Source organism: Saimiri boliviensis, chromosome X (genome assembly GCF_048565385.1).
Source record: "Saimiri boliviensis isolate mSaiBol1 chromosome X, mSaiBol1.pri, whole genome shotgun sequence".
Lineage (NCBI taxonomy): Eukaryota > Metazoa > Chordata > Mammalia > Primates > Cebidae > Saimiri > Saimiri boliviensis.
Genome location: NC_133470.1, coordinates 120307138 through 120323771, shown reverse-complemented (window position 1 = coordinate 120323771; position 16634 = coordinate 120307138). Strand labels below are relative to the sequence as shown.

The window sequence follows — 16634 nt, the reverse complement described above, 5'->3', positions numbered from 1 at the left end:
CAGTTTATTTTGGTTTTTAAACACCAGTATATAAGTCTGAAAAGGAAACAACATTTACAATAATGGTGAATGTCCAACTTAAAGGTGTTTGTTATCTGGTTGGGCATGGTGGTTCATGCCTGTAATCCCAGAGATTTCGGAGGCTGAGACAGGAGGACCATTTGAGGCCAAAAGTTTTGGAATAGCCTGGGTAACATAGTGAAACCCCTATCACTACAAATAATTTTAAAAATAGCCATGCATAGTGGCATGCCAGCAGTCCCAGCTACTTATGAGGCTGAGGTAAGAGGATGAGTTGATCCTGGGAATTTGAGGCTGCAGTAACCTATGATCATGCAACTACACTCTATCCTGGGCAACAGAATGAGAACCTGTCTCTTAAAAAAAAAAAAAAAGGTGTTTTGTTATCCATTAGGTCTTTCAAAAACATATGATTTTTTCTGAGATTTTCAAGTATATAAGTCTTCTATGCCAGCTACCATTTAATAAAACAGAAGAAGCACAAATATTACTAAACAAATTAATGCTCCATTAACAAGCAAATCACCAATGGAGAAAAAAGAACACAATTAAATCAAAATCAGTACTGATACGTAGTAAGTATTACATTCATACACAGATTTTGGACTTACTGGCCCATGTTAAAGATTCCATCACAATGTGCAAAACAATTATTAAAAATCTGGATGGTACCCTCACTTTGGAAATTGACAGTCATTCATAGACACAGATACATTGGGAGTAAGGAGAGGGAAGCAACTGGAAAAATATCCTTTCCAGTAATAAGCAAAAAGCAACAGGCAAAAAGAAATGTTAACTATTTAAGTCAATACTTGCCAATCTATGTAGCTTTGCAGGATTAAACTGCAACTTATTATTATTATTACACATTTCTATGTGGTTTTGAAATGGATGTTCCACAAAGGAAGCGTCCTCCAGCAAGTTTCTATAGCCTTCTTCTTGGGTGATTTTTGCCTACCAATATTTGAGGCTACAAAATGAAAGTAATTTCTTTTTCAAAGCAATTGGATTAATTTATACAAGTACAGAGAGTTCATTCTTGAACTTCTGATGCTCTATCTATACATTATCATATAATAGGTGCTACTGAACACTCATGATGCTTTCATATGTGTTATTTAATTTACTACAATGGAAATACACAATCCCACATCTTTTTTTTTTTTTTTTTCTTTTTTGAGACAGATTCTTAGTCTGTCACCCAGGCTGGAGTGTGGTGGCACCATCACAGCTCACTGCAGCCTTGACCTCCTGGGCTTAGGCAATCCTCCTGCCTCAGCCTCTTGAGTAGTTGGGACCACAGGTGCATACCACCATGTCCTACTAATTTGTTACTGTTGTTGTTGTTGTTGTTGTTATTTATTTGTAGAGATAGGGTCTCAGTGTGTTGCCCAGGCTGGTCCCAAAGTCCTGGGATCAAGCAGTCCTCCCACCTCGGCCTCCCAAACTGTTGTGATTACAGGCATGAGTTACCACATCTGGCCCACATCCTCTTTTTAATAGCCATAATTTCTTTTCAGACAACAGCATATTTATCATTTGCAAGACCTCAACCAAACTAGACATACAGAGGATATGGGAGACATAGGTTTCTGACTTCATTACTAGCATGCAATCCATGCAATCAAACATCTGTGCCAGAAGTAGATTTTAGGTTACTTTGTTATGGAAATGCATTATGCATTTTTTTATTAGAGGAAGTGCTTTCAGAAATTGAAAATTACATAATGTAATTAAAGCCATTTTAATGAATTAAAGCAAGTAAACACCAATATAATTTTAAGACATTTAAAATTCTTTGTAGTTTTTTGCTTATCTTTCTAAGTTAGGGCTAGTAGTAATAATTACCCAAATACTTAATTTGAATCCTTTGAGAATGTAAATATATTAGGCTTGGTTCTCTGTTCACCTGAATTTGTATAACTAGAATTCATTCTCAAAGTGAAACAATTTTCTTATGTGAATAAAGGTGGTACGACAGCCCTAGATAGATGACATATTAAGCTCCAGGGCATTGGAACAGATTTTTCTAGTGGCTCTTTGGCTGAATTTTGCCTGCAGACAAATTTTGTTTTGACTTAGCCAACACTTTTTAAACTTTATAATTTGAATACCTTTTAAGAGTGAGTTCTAACTTTGCTGTGTTTTCTACTACTCTCCATCTTCTTAGACCCAGCTGTCCCACCCACTGATACTACCTACCTGGTCCCTAAAAGTGTTTACATTTGTGACAGGCATCACAACTGTGAGCACAGAAGAGATAGCTTTCATGTTGATACTCCACATTCACTGGCTTGTTGTCCAGCCTTCCAGAAAAAGTATACTCATTTTCCACTAAGTACTTCTAGAAGTCCCCAGGGGTTCTCATATATGATCATGATGCATTGCTGCAACTCCTCTGGGCTTTCATGGAGCACACAAGTATCCACCATCACCTGCCATCATTTACAGTATCTGCTGGGCATCCATCATCTGCCATGGGTATCCATCATCATTTGCTCAGCATCTGCTGAGTACCGCCATGTCTGTTGGGCATCCACAGTCTCCCACCAGGCATTGTGGTCTCCGCGGATGCTTTGCCATTTCACCACCGGTGCCTTCCATGAGAATGCGGGTTACCTCTCCAGAGTGCTGTCACCGAGGGCTGCCAAATCTACAGATCCTCAAGAGACCACATGATGCTGCATTTGTTTCAATCTTCACTGTACTTAGCTGTGTTCCTTGAGTAAATTAGGGAAATGCCCCTTTATAACTGTGGAACACTTTGTTATCTAAACATTGAAAAAGTAATACTTGTCCCTGTCCCCTTCACAGAGTCCCTCTGTAAAACAGCTATCTCTTTCTTTTTTACTTATGTTTGTCATCTACAGGGCTTACATATTCCATTGAGCTGATCTTAAGTCTATATACTGATGCCTTAATTCCTGTCCTCAGGCATTCACCAAAAAACTTCCCTCTGAAAAGCTTAGCAGTAACTGGTCAGTCTTATGTACTTGTATATACCTAATATCTACTCCTATATCTGGTCTTTTTTTTTAAATGGATAAATGAAGGCCTCCTGCACCTTTGTAAATCAGTTCATGAGGTGACATTCTTGGGAATTCCCAGGCCCACACATCTTCACTTCTGAACAATTACTTTGGGGTTGAAATGTCTTCTCCCAATATGCCCTTTCCCTTTACCAATATCCTTAATCACTTCACCGTGGGCGATTTATCCTACAGAAAAAAATTATTTACTGGGTAAATTTCAATTCTAAGTATAAAAGGAATAACAGCATCAGTATATTTAAATTATGAAGACGTCCTGATTTTTGTTCTTATATGTAGAGTCTTCTACCTCTGGTTATCCTTTGCTGTTTCTCTCTTCTATCATCCTTAGAAATGTACAAGTTTTACATATTAATTCCTGGTTTAATTCTCAAATAAATACACAAGATAAATAAATCATGTAATTTTAGTTAACATTCCAGTTCTGCTTGCAAAAATAATTTTACTGCAGGCAGATAGGCAGCACTGTCAAAGCTAAATAATAACAGCCAACACCTGAGTTTTTGCTCAGGGCCAGACCTTGTTCCAAGTATTATACATGTACTATCCTTATTTAATCCATAAGGAAAACGCACTGAAAATTCAAATACTATCAGTGTTCTACTGCCAACTATGGGACACACCTCCTACATTTTCTTCCTTAAGAGGAGATGTCCTCTGTCTTCTCAAGTGAGATTAGAGTTTCCTCTGGAGTGTCCAGTATTGATTATTTGAAGATTCGCCTCATTTTTTATTTTTCTTCTTTTTTTATAGTTAATAATTATAAAATCACCAGATTTATTTTTGAATGTAGAACTTAACAATATATAAAAGTATTACAAATTATGATTGCTTATTTTTCTTCTTAAATCTCGTTTCTTCATGGAATCTTTCTTTCTTTCTCTTTCTTTCTTTCTCTTTCCTTCTTTTTCTTGCTTTCTTTCTCTCCCTCCTCTTTCTTTTTCTCTCCTTTTTCCTTCCTCCTTCTTTCTTTCCTTCTTTCTTTCTCTCTCTGTTTCTTTTTCTTTCGTTTTCTCTCTTTCTTTCTTTTCTTTCTCTTCCTTTTTTCTCCTTCCTTCCTTCCTTCCTTCCTTCCTTCCTTTCGTTTCTTTCCTTCCTTTCCTGTCTTTCAACAGGGTTTCACCATGTTGCCCAGGCGGATAGTGAACTCCTGGGCTAAAGCAATCTACCTACCTCAGCTTCACAAAGTGCTGAAAATACAAACATGAGCCACCATGTCCAGCCTTGGAAACTTTCAGTGATTTTTATATTATCTGCTAATGTGCCAATTTCTAGAGAGCTAAGTCTCAGCCCTGACATCATGGACTTTCCCCCCAAAGCCTGTATGTCTATCCCAAGAGCCTTTTGACTGGGTTCAATTATGATGATGAAGGAAATGATTATAACAAGAATTATAATAGCTAACTTTAACTGAACACTTACTCTGTCCATTTATCTTATTCAATCCACACAACCAACGTACAAGTACAGTTTTATATTTTTCCCACTTTGCAGATGAGGTAAATTGAGGTACACAATTTTACCTCATTTTAGGGCCACAAAAGGCTAATATCCATCTTCATATCAGTGGTATTTAAAGGTCCCATTTTCCCAGCTAGCTAGAATTCTATTTCTGCCACCGACCCATGGAAATGTTAAACATACTATATTCCAGGAAAAAAAATACATTGATTCTTACTTCATGTCTTGATATAGCTCTAGAAACAGAGTAACATAACTGAGGAAATAGTCTTTTCTATATTTAAGGGTAACTTCTCTGTGCCTTACTATAATACCAAGAGTTAATAGTTATTGTACACTTATTAGTACTGTACATTATCCTAGCTGATGCACACTGTTTTTAGAACTATAGCTTTACTCAAAATAATTTTGTTTCAGTTCAGTTCAGACTCTATTAACACCGGCCTAAGGCAGTTTGAAGACCCAGATTGTAATGCCTCTGCTATCATGAGATTAGAAATGGAATTAAAGAGAAATGGGAGGGATCATATCTTCAGACTTGAAGAATTTTTATGCTCATATGCTTCCAAAGACAAAAGCAAGACAAATGGTAAAAGACATAGAAAGAATCAGCTTAGGGTTCAATAAAAAGCTCTATCTTTCAAAGAGAGGACACCACCAGCCATCACTAGCGGTTATGCCAGGAATTTATGACTGGAATAAGAGCTTGAATTAGATTTTTTTGAGGTTGGCTTTTATGTCTTAAGATTCCATAATTAAGATACCTAGTTATACCGCTTTGAACAAGTTACTCAAAATCTGAAAGTATTATTATGAAGGTATAACTTTAGTGCTTTTGTCAATGATAGGGAGATGAAAATAAGAATTTCTATTTCATACAATAGTGTTACGTTTCATATGTGCTTTTATGCTCCTATAATCTTTATAATCAGTTTGGTTAGTCCCAGCAAGAGATCATAGATGAAAAACCTACTAATTAATTACATATTAATTTAATAACTCAGAAGACATTTTTTCCTTGTTGCCATCTAAGTGAACATTAAAAAAAAATTGCTTAGAATGAAAGGATTATATACCCATAATCCTCACTCTTAAACATTACATGATAAATGAAAATAGCCTACTAAGCATTTATCTTAAAGGGCAGTAACTCAATACTGAAAGATGTCTTTCATATGCCAAATAGATGGCTCAGGCCTGTAATCCCAACACTTTGGGAGGCGGGTAGATTACAAGATCAGGAGATCGAGACCATCCTGGCTAACAGGGTGAAACCCTGTCTCTACTAAAAATATAAAAATTAGTTGGGCGTGGTGGCTCCTGCCTGTAATCCCAGCTACTCAGGAGGCTGAGGCAGGATAATCGCTTAAACCAGAAAGTCAGAGGTTGCAGTGAGCCGAGACTGCACCACTGCACTCCAGCTTGGTGACAGAGTGAGCCTAAGAAAGAAAGAGAAAGAAAGAAAGAAAGAAAGAAAGAAAGAAAGAAAGAAAGAAAGAAAGAAAGAGAGAAAGAGAGAAAGAGAGAAAGAGAGAAAGAGAGAAAGAAAGAAAGAGAAAGAGAAAGAGAAAGAAAGAGAAAGAGAAAGAGAGAAAGAAAAAGTTCACATTTTTCTGTCTATACTCCTAACAGAGTGCTTGAACTGTGTGGTAAACGGTTCACTGGACTAATCATTAAAAGTTAGTTTTTTTCTTTTCCTCTTTAGTCAAATTTCCATACTCCTTGTATGCTGAAGTCTGTTTTATGTTTCAAACAAAACATATCAAAAATTTAAAAATTTGCCATTTAGTTATTTTGCATTCAAAATATAGTAAATACAAGCTGCTTACTCAATGTTTACATAACATCAAATCCCCAAAGTAAACATAATGAATTAAGTTTTCCCATGACCCAATGTCATTGTTTCTTTTTAAAGAAGAGCATCAACAAGACAATCAAGAATTAGATTGATTTTCCAATGGGGTTCTTTCACTGAGAAATACTTAGTAACATAGATATTGGAGATAGAATTTTTATTTTCATCCTGTTTATTTGTATTTTTATTCTGTAGTAACATGTTATGGAATATTCAAGTCTTTATGGGAACATGTACAATTGCAAATTAGCCAAGCCACTGAAGATTTTATATTGCTGTTTTTTATGTAATTGTAAGATCATAGCAATTGTGGATTTTTACTCTATTTAGAATGAAGCAGAAAGAGTATTCTGAGTTACTACTTAGAGTACATATAGCATAATTACATCAGGCTGTCTTCTGCAGAGCAAGAGGTTTTCTTATTCTAGATCAAGTTCGGTCTTAGAACATAAAAGCCTTCACTGGCTAAGAAAAATACTATTTTCTCCTCAAAATTCTATGGAATAAAACTTTAAAGGGGAATTTTTTCTCCTTTAAATGAAAGAAAGTGATTACCATCGTAATCAACCTCAGTGTTCTGTTGAAGGGCAATTGGAGTAAATAATTAAGATGACAAATTATGTCCACTAAACATTATAGTATAATTTGTTTGGATACTAATAGAAAGGAAATTGTTCAATAGAAAATTATATAAAAGCTAAATATTAATAAGTTAATGATATATTTAAGACTTGGTAGTTTCATAGCCTTTAGCATTAATTCTGGCTAAGAAATACTCTATTTTAACTAAGTCTTTTTGGTCAAATGACTCTTAAGTAATATTTTGATTTTGGTAAGTCACTGGTTGTCTCTACAAACTAGATTCTCTTTTATAAATGACTAACTTTTATTGTGTACCTATCTTGATAAATATTTTAACCTATAATGTCTCACTTAGCATCTACTCCACAGTTATTTGTAAATATTAAAAGCCAAATGTGAAAATATTTAGTAAATTTTAACTTTCTAGATAATTTTAAGGTTATTATTTTTAGTATTATATTAAACCAAACCACTATCTACAAGCAAAAAGATATTATACATATAAAAATGTAAATTGCATATTTTCACATGTACCAAAACAAATGGTCTGGAAGTAGTATATTGGTTCAAATATACTGTAATACAGCGTAATGTAACATAACATAACATAACATAACATAACATAACATAACATACATGTATATTTTCTGAGTTTAAATACAACAGAGTAAGGTAAGCTTCTTGTCATTTAAGTGGAACAGGAAAATTAAATGGCCACTTCCCCAAACTTATTTCATTGAAAAATATTAAGGCAATTTTTGAAGACCAATGTTTCATAAATCAACTCTTTAGCATGTAATACTATGACAAGTTACTCAATTGACTTTTACTATGGATTATTCACCTGAAAGTTTCATTTTCAGTGACTCCTAATATTCTTTATACATCATTGTAAGCTCTATTTAACTAGTTAAATAAATGACTAAACAAAAGATGGCAACTGTAGTGAGAGAATCTAAGACTGTACTTAATTGTGTTGTAAACCATTCTAACAATGAAATTAAGAGCTGTCCAATTTATACTTTGAAGTAAGCAAAAGATCTTATAAGAGATTGCAAGTGCCATTATATGACACTTCTAGCCTTATCTCATGTTCCCTAGCAGTATTTTTCAGACAAGTGTTAAAACTATTTGAAAAAAAAAAGCAGTTAATTTGACAGTACACATAGGTGATAATTAATAGAAACAATAAAAGTAAATAAAGAAAAAAGTAATGGAACAGCAAATTTAAACCTAGACTCACCTTACTTTCTTACCTATTGCCTTTTTTTTAATTCAGTGACTACTAGAGCAAAGCTGTGGCCTTGATGAAATGATTTTATGCTATGAATACAATCACAATAACAAAAATAAAGCTAATAATAGATATAGGTACAGTATATTGGGTTCCAGCTATATGCCAAGCAATTACGCATAACATAATTAAGTAAGGTAGTTATTATTACTCATTAAATTCTTTTTTGGATTTTTTTTACTATGTTTTTATTTTCTTTTACTTGCTTTTTTTTATTACACTTTAAGTTCTGGGGTACAAATTTGCTCTTGTCATTGCCTTTCTACTAAACTATGAAGTATCTTGCTGTGTATCTCTGCATATATCCTAATTGGTGTTCATTGAGTTTTTAGATGTGTAAATTAGTGTTTTCTATAAAATTTGGGAAATTTTCAGCCGTTGATTCTTCAAATATCTTTTCTGTGTCTTTCTGTCCTATCCTTCTGGACTCCTGTTATGCATAATTTGGTGGTGTCTCACAAGACTTTAAGGCTCTGTCCATTTTCCTTTATTCTCTTTCTTTGTTCTTCATGTGGGATCATCTCTTTTGACTTATCTTCAAGTTTACTGTTTCTTTCTTATGTCTTCCAAAATGCACTATCAAGCCTATCTAATGAATTTACCATTTCAGTTATTGTGCTTTTCAACTTCAGAATGTTTGTTTTTTTAAATATTAATTTGTATCTCTGTATTGATTTTCTCTATTTGGTGAGCATTATCATCATAGTTTTCTTTAATTATTTAAAGATGGTCTTCTTTAGTTCTTCAAATGTATTTATATAGCTAATTTAAACTCTTTATCTGATAAGTCCATCATCTGGGTGCCCTCAGTACACTTTCTATTGACTTCTTTTATTCCTGCCTATATGCCATACTTTCATGTTTCTTTTCTTTTCTTTTTTCTTTCTTTCTTTTTTTTTTTTTTTTTTTTTTTTTTGTTTGAGATGGAATTTCACTCTGTCTCCCAGGCTGGAGTGCAGTGGTGCGATCTCAGTTCACTGCAATCTCCACCTCCCGGGTTCAAGTGATTCTCATGCCTCAGCCCCCAGAGCAGCTGGGATTACAGGTGCCTGCCACAACATCCGGTTGTTTTTTGTATTTTTAGTAGAGACAGGGATTTACCATGTTGGTCAGACTGGTCTCAAACTCTTGACCTCAAGTGATCCGCCCACCTTGGTCTACCAACGTGCTAGGATTACAGGTGTGAGCCACTGTACCTGGCATACTTTCCTGTTTCTTTGCATGTCTTGCAATTTCTTGTTGAAACTGGGACGTTTTAAATAACATATTGTAGTGACTTTGAAATCAGATCTATGCCAATCTCTAGTGTTTATTGTTGTTTATGAGATTTGATCCTCTTTCCTGCTTGCTTCGATTACTTTCCTAGAATACTTCTATAGATTCTGTATTCCTTGCAATGTGTGGCTGCTATTTTCTCTGGTAGCATTTTTCTTTGATATTTGTTTTTCTTTTTAAGCCTTACTTCTTAAGAGTTGCCCCTGAATAAGCATTGTTCTTAGTCAGCTAATGATTGTTCAGAATATTCTGTTAAATGCTATGAACCAGTTTTTCTTCCACCCTGTTCCAAGGAGATTTTTGTTGGAGGTTGTACCTTCAAATTTCAGAGAATTTACAAGTTAATATTAGCTTTTACTTCCTGTTTGAATCTGGCATCAAAGTTAGATAGAGATAAGTTGTTGATATCCTCTCTGAGCTTTCTTGGGCACGTGTGCAGGCACACGCATTTGTGCAGCCTTTTAGATCTCCTGAAATATGTTGGAGCATTTTAGAGTTCCTTATGTTGGTCCTTTTCCCATTACCAACGTATTCCTTTTAAATTTTTAGCCAGCTTCTTGTTTGTTGCAACTGAGTTCACAGGCTTAGACAACTGCAATGTTATTGAATTCAGCTCATGTTATTGTTTGCAGAACTCTGGAGATAACCCTTTTTCTGAAGAAGTGAACTCAGAGTCAGGATAAATAGCCCAAAGCCCTGGGAATAATGGGTTTCAAATAAACTATTGGAAATACTGTTGAAATATTGAGTGTTTTAAGGATGAGGCTTTACATGAAGCTCAAAAACAAATCAGTCCCCCCTTGACTGGGTGCCAGCTTTTCATGGTTACTGTGCTCCATTACTGTGGTGAGAGGGAAATAAAAGTAGCCCTAGGTTAAAACAACATAGATCCCACTGTTCTAAGTGAAGTTCAGTAAACCTTTTTTAAATAAATATCTTTTAAGCTAAATCTGTATCTTTGGTTAATTTCCAGAATTCTAAAACAGTTGATTTTTGTAGTTTTACAAGTATTTTTATAGCTTTTGTGAGAGAAAGAATTCACCAAGGTTCCCATCCTGCCATTCTAGAAGTCCTGCTCTGGTAAGTACTTCTTAATACAACTTGAATTATAATGCCATTTTAAACATAACACCATAACAATATTCTACCATACAAAGTAAAAATGATTACTTCATATCATCTGCTCCCTAATCAGTATTCACTTTTAATAATTGGTTCAAATTAGGATATAAACGAGCTGCTTCATGTAAATTAGGTTTCAAACAAGATTCACATTTTGCATTTGTTTTTTATGTAACTAGGTTTTTTTTGTATGTGTGTGTGGCGGGGGGGGGCTTGATTCTGAACTTTAAGAGAGGAAACATTTTTCAGAGGGAGACAAAAAGTCTAATAAGTACTTTAATTGTGAGGGAGACTTGTACATGTTTATGAGATCAAGGGAAATCACTATAGTTTCTGGCTTAAGAAACAGCCCTACTCACGTCTTGTCCAACAAAAACTAAATTCCAGGTTAGTCTAGGGCCCAAAAGATGCAGCAAAAGCTGAGACTGGGAAAACAATAAATTTAGAAAGAGACAAGGTCAGTGAGGAGAGTTGGTAGGGATATAAAATTATTAGGCAAAGCATCAATAATGTAACTTGGATTTACTTTGGGATGCCAGACTCTTGGTGAATTACTTTTTTTTGTGAGCTATTTCACCATTCTGCATTTTTGCATTTTTCCTTCAGTTGGTTAATACTAAGGGATGGTAGAGTTGAAGGCCTACCTTCAGTTTTCAGCTTTTCCATTAACTGTGTAATCTAGGTTCAGACACTTGGCTTCTTTGAGCCTTTGTGAAATGAGAGGATTTGGTTAGATGTCTCTAAATTTGACCTTGTCTCTAGAATAGGATTATTCTAAGGCCTTTCTTAAGCAGGTATATGGAACAAGTAAAAATTGTTTTCAGTAACTGAGCTTAACATTTTTGTTTTCCTTACCCTGAAAATCAGGTACACAAGAACTTCTTTCCCATCATAACCAGTTTTATGGAAAGAACCTTAAATCAAAGTTAAAAACTGGTATACATGATATTAGTAAAATGGAAATATTTACCCTTCTTCCCACTCAAATCCCAAAATAAAGCAATATTACTGCAGCAAGGCTTACTTCATTTTTCTAGTAAGAGCCAGTTTCATAAGGGAAACTATATGAAAAAATAGCTTTGTGGAAGTTAAAGCAAAATAATGTATTGTGATTGGGAATAGCCAAATACATATCATGTGTCAGTTTTGCAAAAGTTAAATTTTAAATTTTAAAATAATCTTGGTTAAATTAGAATACAGACTCTTAAATCATCTAAAAAAAGACAATTTTTCAGATGCCATGGAATCATATATTTTATCAAGAATAACAGTTATATTTATCAGTGCACTTTTAGGATACTGAGCAGATATTTTGGAGATCACTTATGCTGAAAAATATGATGAATTTATTCCCAAAATTGCAATTGCATATTTTCTATATTACATATTTTAGTTAGCAAAATAAGACAATTGCAACCACAGAATCTATTCAGAAACTAGAATTAAACAAGTTCCTTTAGAAACTGATTAAACAGGGTTGTGCGCGGAGGCTCAAGCCTGTTATCCCAGCACTTTGGGAGGCCAAGGCGGGTGAATCATGAGGTCAAGAGATCGAGACCATCCTGGTCAACATGGTGAAACCCCGTCTCTACTAAAAATACAAAAAATTAGCTGGGCATGGTGGCACGTGCCTGTAATCCCAGCTACTCAGGAGGCTGAGGCAGGAGAATTGCCTGAACCCAGGAGGCGGAGGTTGTGGTGAGCCGAGACTGCGCCGTTGCACTCCAGCCTGGGTAACAAGAGCGAAACTCCGTCTCAAAAAAAAAAAAAGAAAAGAAAAGAAACTGATTAAATAAACCATACAATTTCCAAAACGCCTTTCACTTTGTGCACTTAACTTTGGTTTCTAAATCCCTTCTGAAACAGATATCTAAATGAAATTAAACCTTTTTTTTTTTTTTTTTTTTTTTTTACCTAGAGGCCTCCCATCTCATCCAACCCTGTGTCCAAATGCCATCATTTTTAACACTTTAAGCAGTCACTGTGAACACAGAAGCCTCTAGGATAGAGATGTTCTAATAATTATCAAGGAAAACAAAATCATTGTTAAACTATTATAAGACGTGGGTCGAACCACAAACAATACAGACACTTATCTGCTCTTTGTGAGCACTGAACAAAACAAAGTGGAATGTCATAATGTATTAATCCCAATCCCTGCTTCTGAAGGAGTTTATAATATAATTATGTGTATGCGTATGTGTGTTTGTGTGTGTTGCTGGAAGGCAGAAATATATATAAAAAATAATGAACAACATGAGGTTATGTGCTAGTGATGGAATGCATTGAATAAATAGTAGGTGGTTAAGAAGTTCAGAAGAGGTACATATCTCCCTAGTCAATTGGTAAGAATAGGACTTGCAATGGTACAAATTAAATTATTATAATAAAGTAGATGGGATATTTTCCCAGCTCCCAAATTGCCACATAGATGATTTCTTTTCATACTTACTATATATAGTCATAATGCCAACCCAACTTTTAAGGGAAATAGAGAAGCCCAATTTTATTTTAATATTTTTATTTTATATTTTTGTGAATATATTTTTTATTTAGTCATTCTGTTTACAATTGAAACTCTGGGAATTCAGAATTAACATCCTTGCCCATGAGCTTCTTATAGACACCAGAAAAAGTTTCAACCTTGTGTTCCACATTGTTCTGCTGTGCTTTGTCCAAATGAACCTTTATGAGCTGGCTGCCATCCAGTTTCACGCGGATTCTCTTGCCCACAATTTCACTTGGGAAGACCAGGTCTTCAAGGATTGCATTGTGCACAGCTGTCAGTGTACGGCTCCTGGGACACTTTTGTTTATTTTTTGTACGGCTTTTTCGAGTTGGCTTAGGCAGAATTCTCCTCTGAGCGATAAAGACAACATGCTTCCCACTGAACTTTTTCTATAATTCGCGTACTAGCTGGACTTGGATTTTCTGGAAAGATTTTAGCTAAGGAACAGGAACAAAGTTTATGATAGCTTTCCAGCCACCACCAACTTCAATCTCCTTGGTTGCCATAATATTTGGCTCCCTGAGCTGAGCCTTGAGGTCCGAGTTCATCTCCAGCTCCAGAACAGCCTGGGAGATGCCAGACTCGAACTCGTCTGGCTTCTCGCCATTGAGCTTCACAATCTTGGTGCTCGAACTGAACATGGCTTTCTCCTTGGTGAGCGCCGACTTAGGAAGAAGCCCAATTTTATTGTAGTTATACTTTCATGATTGCATTTTGTCACTAATAATTTATAAAAACTGCAAGTGCTTATATCTCTGTAACTTTTAGAGATATATTCTTAACACAGTGTTAAGTTATATATTTTTGTGCCTATTTTAAATAGTTTTATTTAAGACATTGCGTTTTCCACCTACAATACAGTGCTTATAAAGTGCAATGTTATTTCCCTTCCCTGTGTACATGTTCCATAGTCAAGTATTGAGAATGCCCAGTAACTTACTATGGCAGCTGAACTTTTAAAAACTGCCACAGAATTTGCTGCAAATGTAGGTCCTTCAATGTTTTACATGTGTGCAACAATGCTTCATTTATATTTATGTTGGCTTAATCAACTTCTTCAATGGTGGGTCCTGAAGAAGCACCACCAGAGGGGGGAGCTCCAGCACCAGGGAATCCCCCATTTCTTCTGCACTCTGGTACAGCTTGGTAATGATGGTGTTGCAGACTTTCTCCAGCTCTTTCTGCTGATGTTGAAATTCTTCCTTCTTGGCAGCCTGACTCTTATCAAGCCAGTTGAATATTTCATTACCCTTGTCCAGAATCTTCTGTTTGTCCTCATCATTAATCTTGCCTTGAAGCTTCTCATCTTTGACACTTGCTTTCATGTGGAATGCACAGGACTCAAGTAAATCATTGGATGACACTTTGTCTCTCTGCCTCTCAGCTTCAGCTTTGTACTTCTCAGCTTTCTGGTCCATATATTCAATGTCTTCCTTGCTCAAATGGCCCTTGTCATTAGTGATAGTAATCTTTGTTCTCATTTCCTGTACTCTTGTTCACAGCAGAGACATTGAGGATGTCATTGGCATCATGGCCAAAAGTGACTTCAATCTGAGGAACACCATGGGGTCAGGAGGTATGCCTGTGAGTTCAAACTTGCCAAGCAGGTTGTTATCCTTGGTCATGGCACACTTATCTTCATAAACCTGAATCAGCACACCAGGCTGGTGGTCAGAATAAGTAGTGAAGGTCTGTGTCTGCTTGGTAGGAACAGTAGTGTTATGCTTGATGAGGACAGTCATGACTCTACCAGCAGTTTCAATACCAAGGGAAAGAGGAGTGACATCCAAGAGCAGCAAATCTTGAACATTTTCAGATTCGTCTGCAGATAGGATGGCTGCCTGGACAGCTGCACCATTAGCAACAGCTTCATCTGGGTTGATGCTCTGATTCAGTTCTTTTCAATTGAGTAAGTCTTGGAGAAGCTTCTGAATCTTGGGGATATGAGTAGGACCACCAACCAGGACAGTATCATGAATCTGACTTGCCTAGTTAGGCCTCTTGAAGGGCTTTCTCTACAGAGCACAGGGTGCCATGGAACAGGTCAGCATTCAATTCTTCAAATCGGGCACAGGTAATGAATGTACAGAAGTTGATTCCTTCATAGAGAGAATCTATCTCAAAAATGTCCTGGTTGCTGGAAGAGAGCGTATGCTTAGCATGTTCACAAGCAATACGGAAATATCCTACAGCTCTCTTCTCACTGATGTCCTTCTTATGCTTGTGCTTGAACTCAGCAGTGAAATGGCTGACAATTCGGTTGTCAAAGTCTTCTCCACCCAAGTGGGTGTCTCTGGCTATAGATTTGACCTCAAAGATTCCATTCTCAATACTGAGGACTGACACATCAAAAGTGCCACCTCCCAGGCCAAAGACAAGCATGTTTCTTTCAGCACCAACCTTTTTGTCTAAGCCATAAGCAATATCAGCAGCAGTTGGCTCACTGATAATTCTAAGTACATTGAGACCAGCAATACTTCCAGTATCTTTGATAGCCTGATGCTGAGAGTCATTAAAGTAAGGTGGCACTGTGACCACAGCATTGGTAACAATCTTTCCAAGGTAGGCTTCTGTAATTTCTTTAATCTTTGTCAGAACCATGGAGGACAGCTCCTCTGGATAGAAATTTTTGGTCTTTCCCTTGTATTCTACTTGAACTTCGGTCCTGACAGCATCATTCACCATCATGAAGGGCCAGTGCTTCATATCAGACTAGACAACAGCATCATCAAATCTGTGTCCAATCAGATACTTGGCATCAAAAACCATGTTAGTGGGGTTCATTGCGCTTGATTTTTTGCGGCATCATGGATCAATCATTCAGTGTTCATAAAGGTGACATAGCTTGGAGTGTCCAGTGTCCCTGAACATTAGCAACTATCTCTATTTTTCCATGCTGGAAAACACCCACACAAGAGTATGCGGTGTCAAGATCAATACTAACTTCAGGTCCCTTCGACATGGTTCCTGGCATGTGGGCCAGGCTCTGACTACGAATAAAGACACAGAAACCACCAGAGCTGCAGGTGTGTTCAATGAGCTATATTTACTTCTTGAAGAGGAAAATAGATGTGGTTTAAAATTTCAGAGCAAATACTATGGAACCAAAAAATGATGGCAAAACCATTATGATAAAAACTCACTGATATACTGACAAACGTATTACCTCAACTATCATCTGCTGAATTAAAACATAGCACCAAAGCATAAGTAAAATGACAATGAATAAAATGACCGATAAATGTACTAATGCCCTTACAAGGGCCCCCTGTGGTACTTATTAATGATAATTAAGAAGTGTTGTGATTAGGTACTGAAAAGTTGATCTATTGCCATACTCTTTCTGAAGATTTTTCTGATTGCCTTTCTCTGCATTTATTTCATCTACTTCTAGTCCAGTTAGTTTTATATTTATATTTTAAGACATGCTTTACTCTGAACAGTTCATAAGGTCTAATAGGAAAA

General features: G+C 36.0%; 1 protein-coding gene and 2 pseudogenes across 1 annotated transcript in view; 1 reads left to right on the top strand and 2 right to left on the bottom strand.

The window, feature by feature from the left end:
* HTR2C (5-hydroxytryptamine receptor 2C) overlaps positions 1-16634 on the top strand; it is a 279985-nt gene that overhangs the window by 144787 nt on the left and 118564 nt on the right. The gene's annotated exons all lie outside the window — the stretch shown is intronic.
* LOC120361907 (small ribosomal subunit protein eS7-like) lies at positions 13201-13819 on the bottom strand (annotated as a pseudogene).
* On the bottom strand, positions 14214-15875 carry LOC101050467 (heat shock cognate 71 kDa protein-like; annotated as a pseudogene).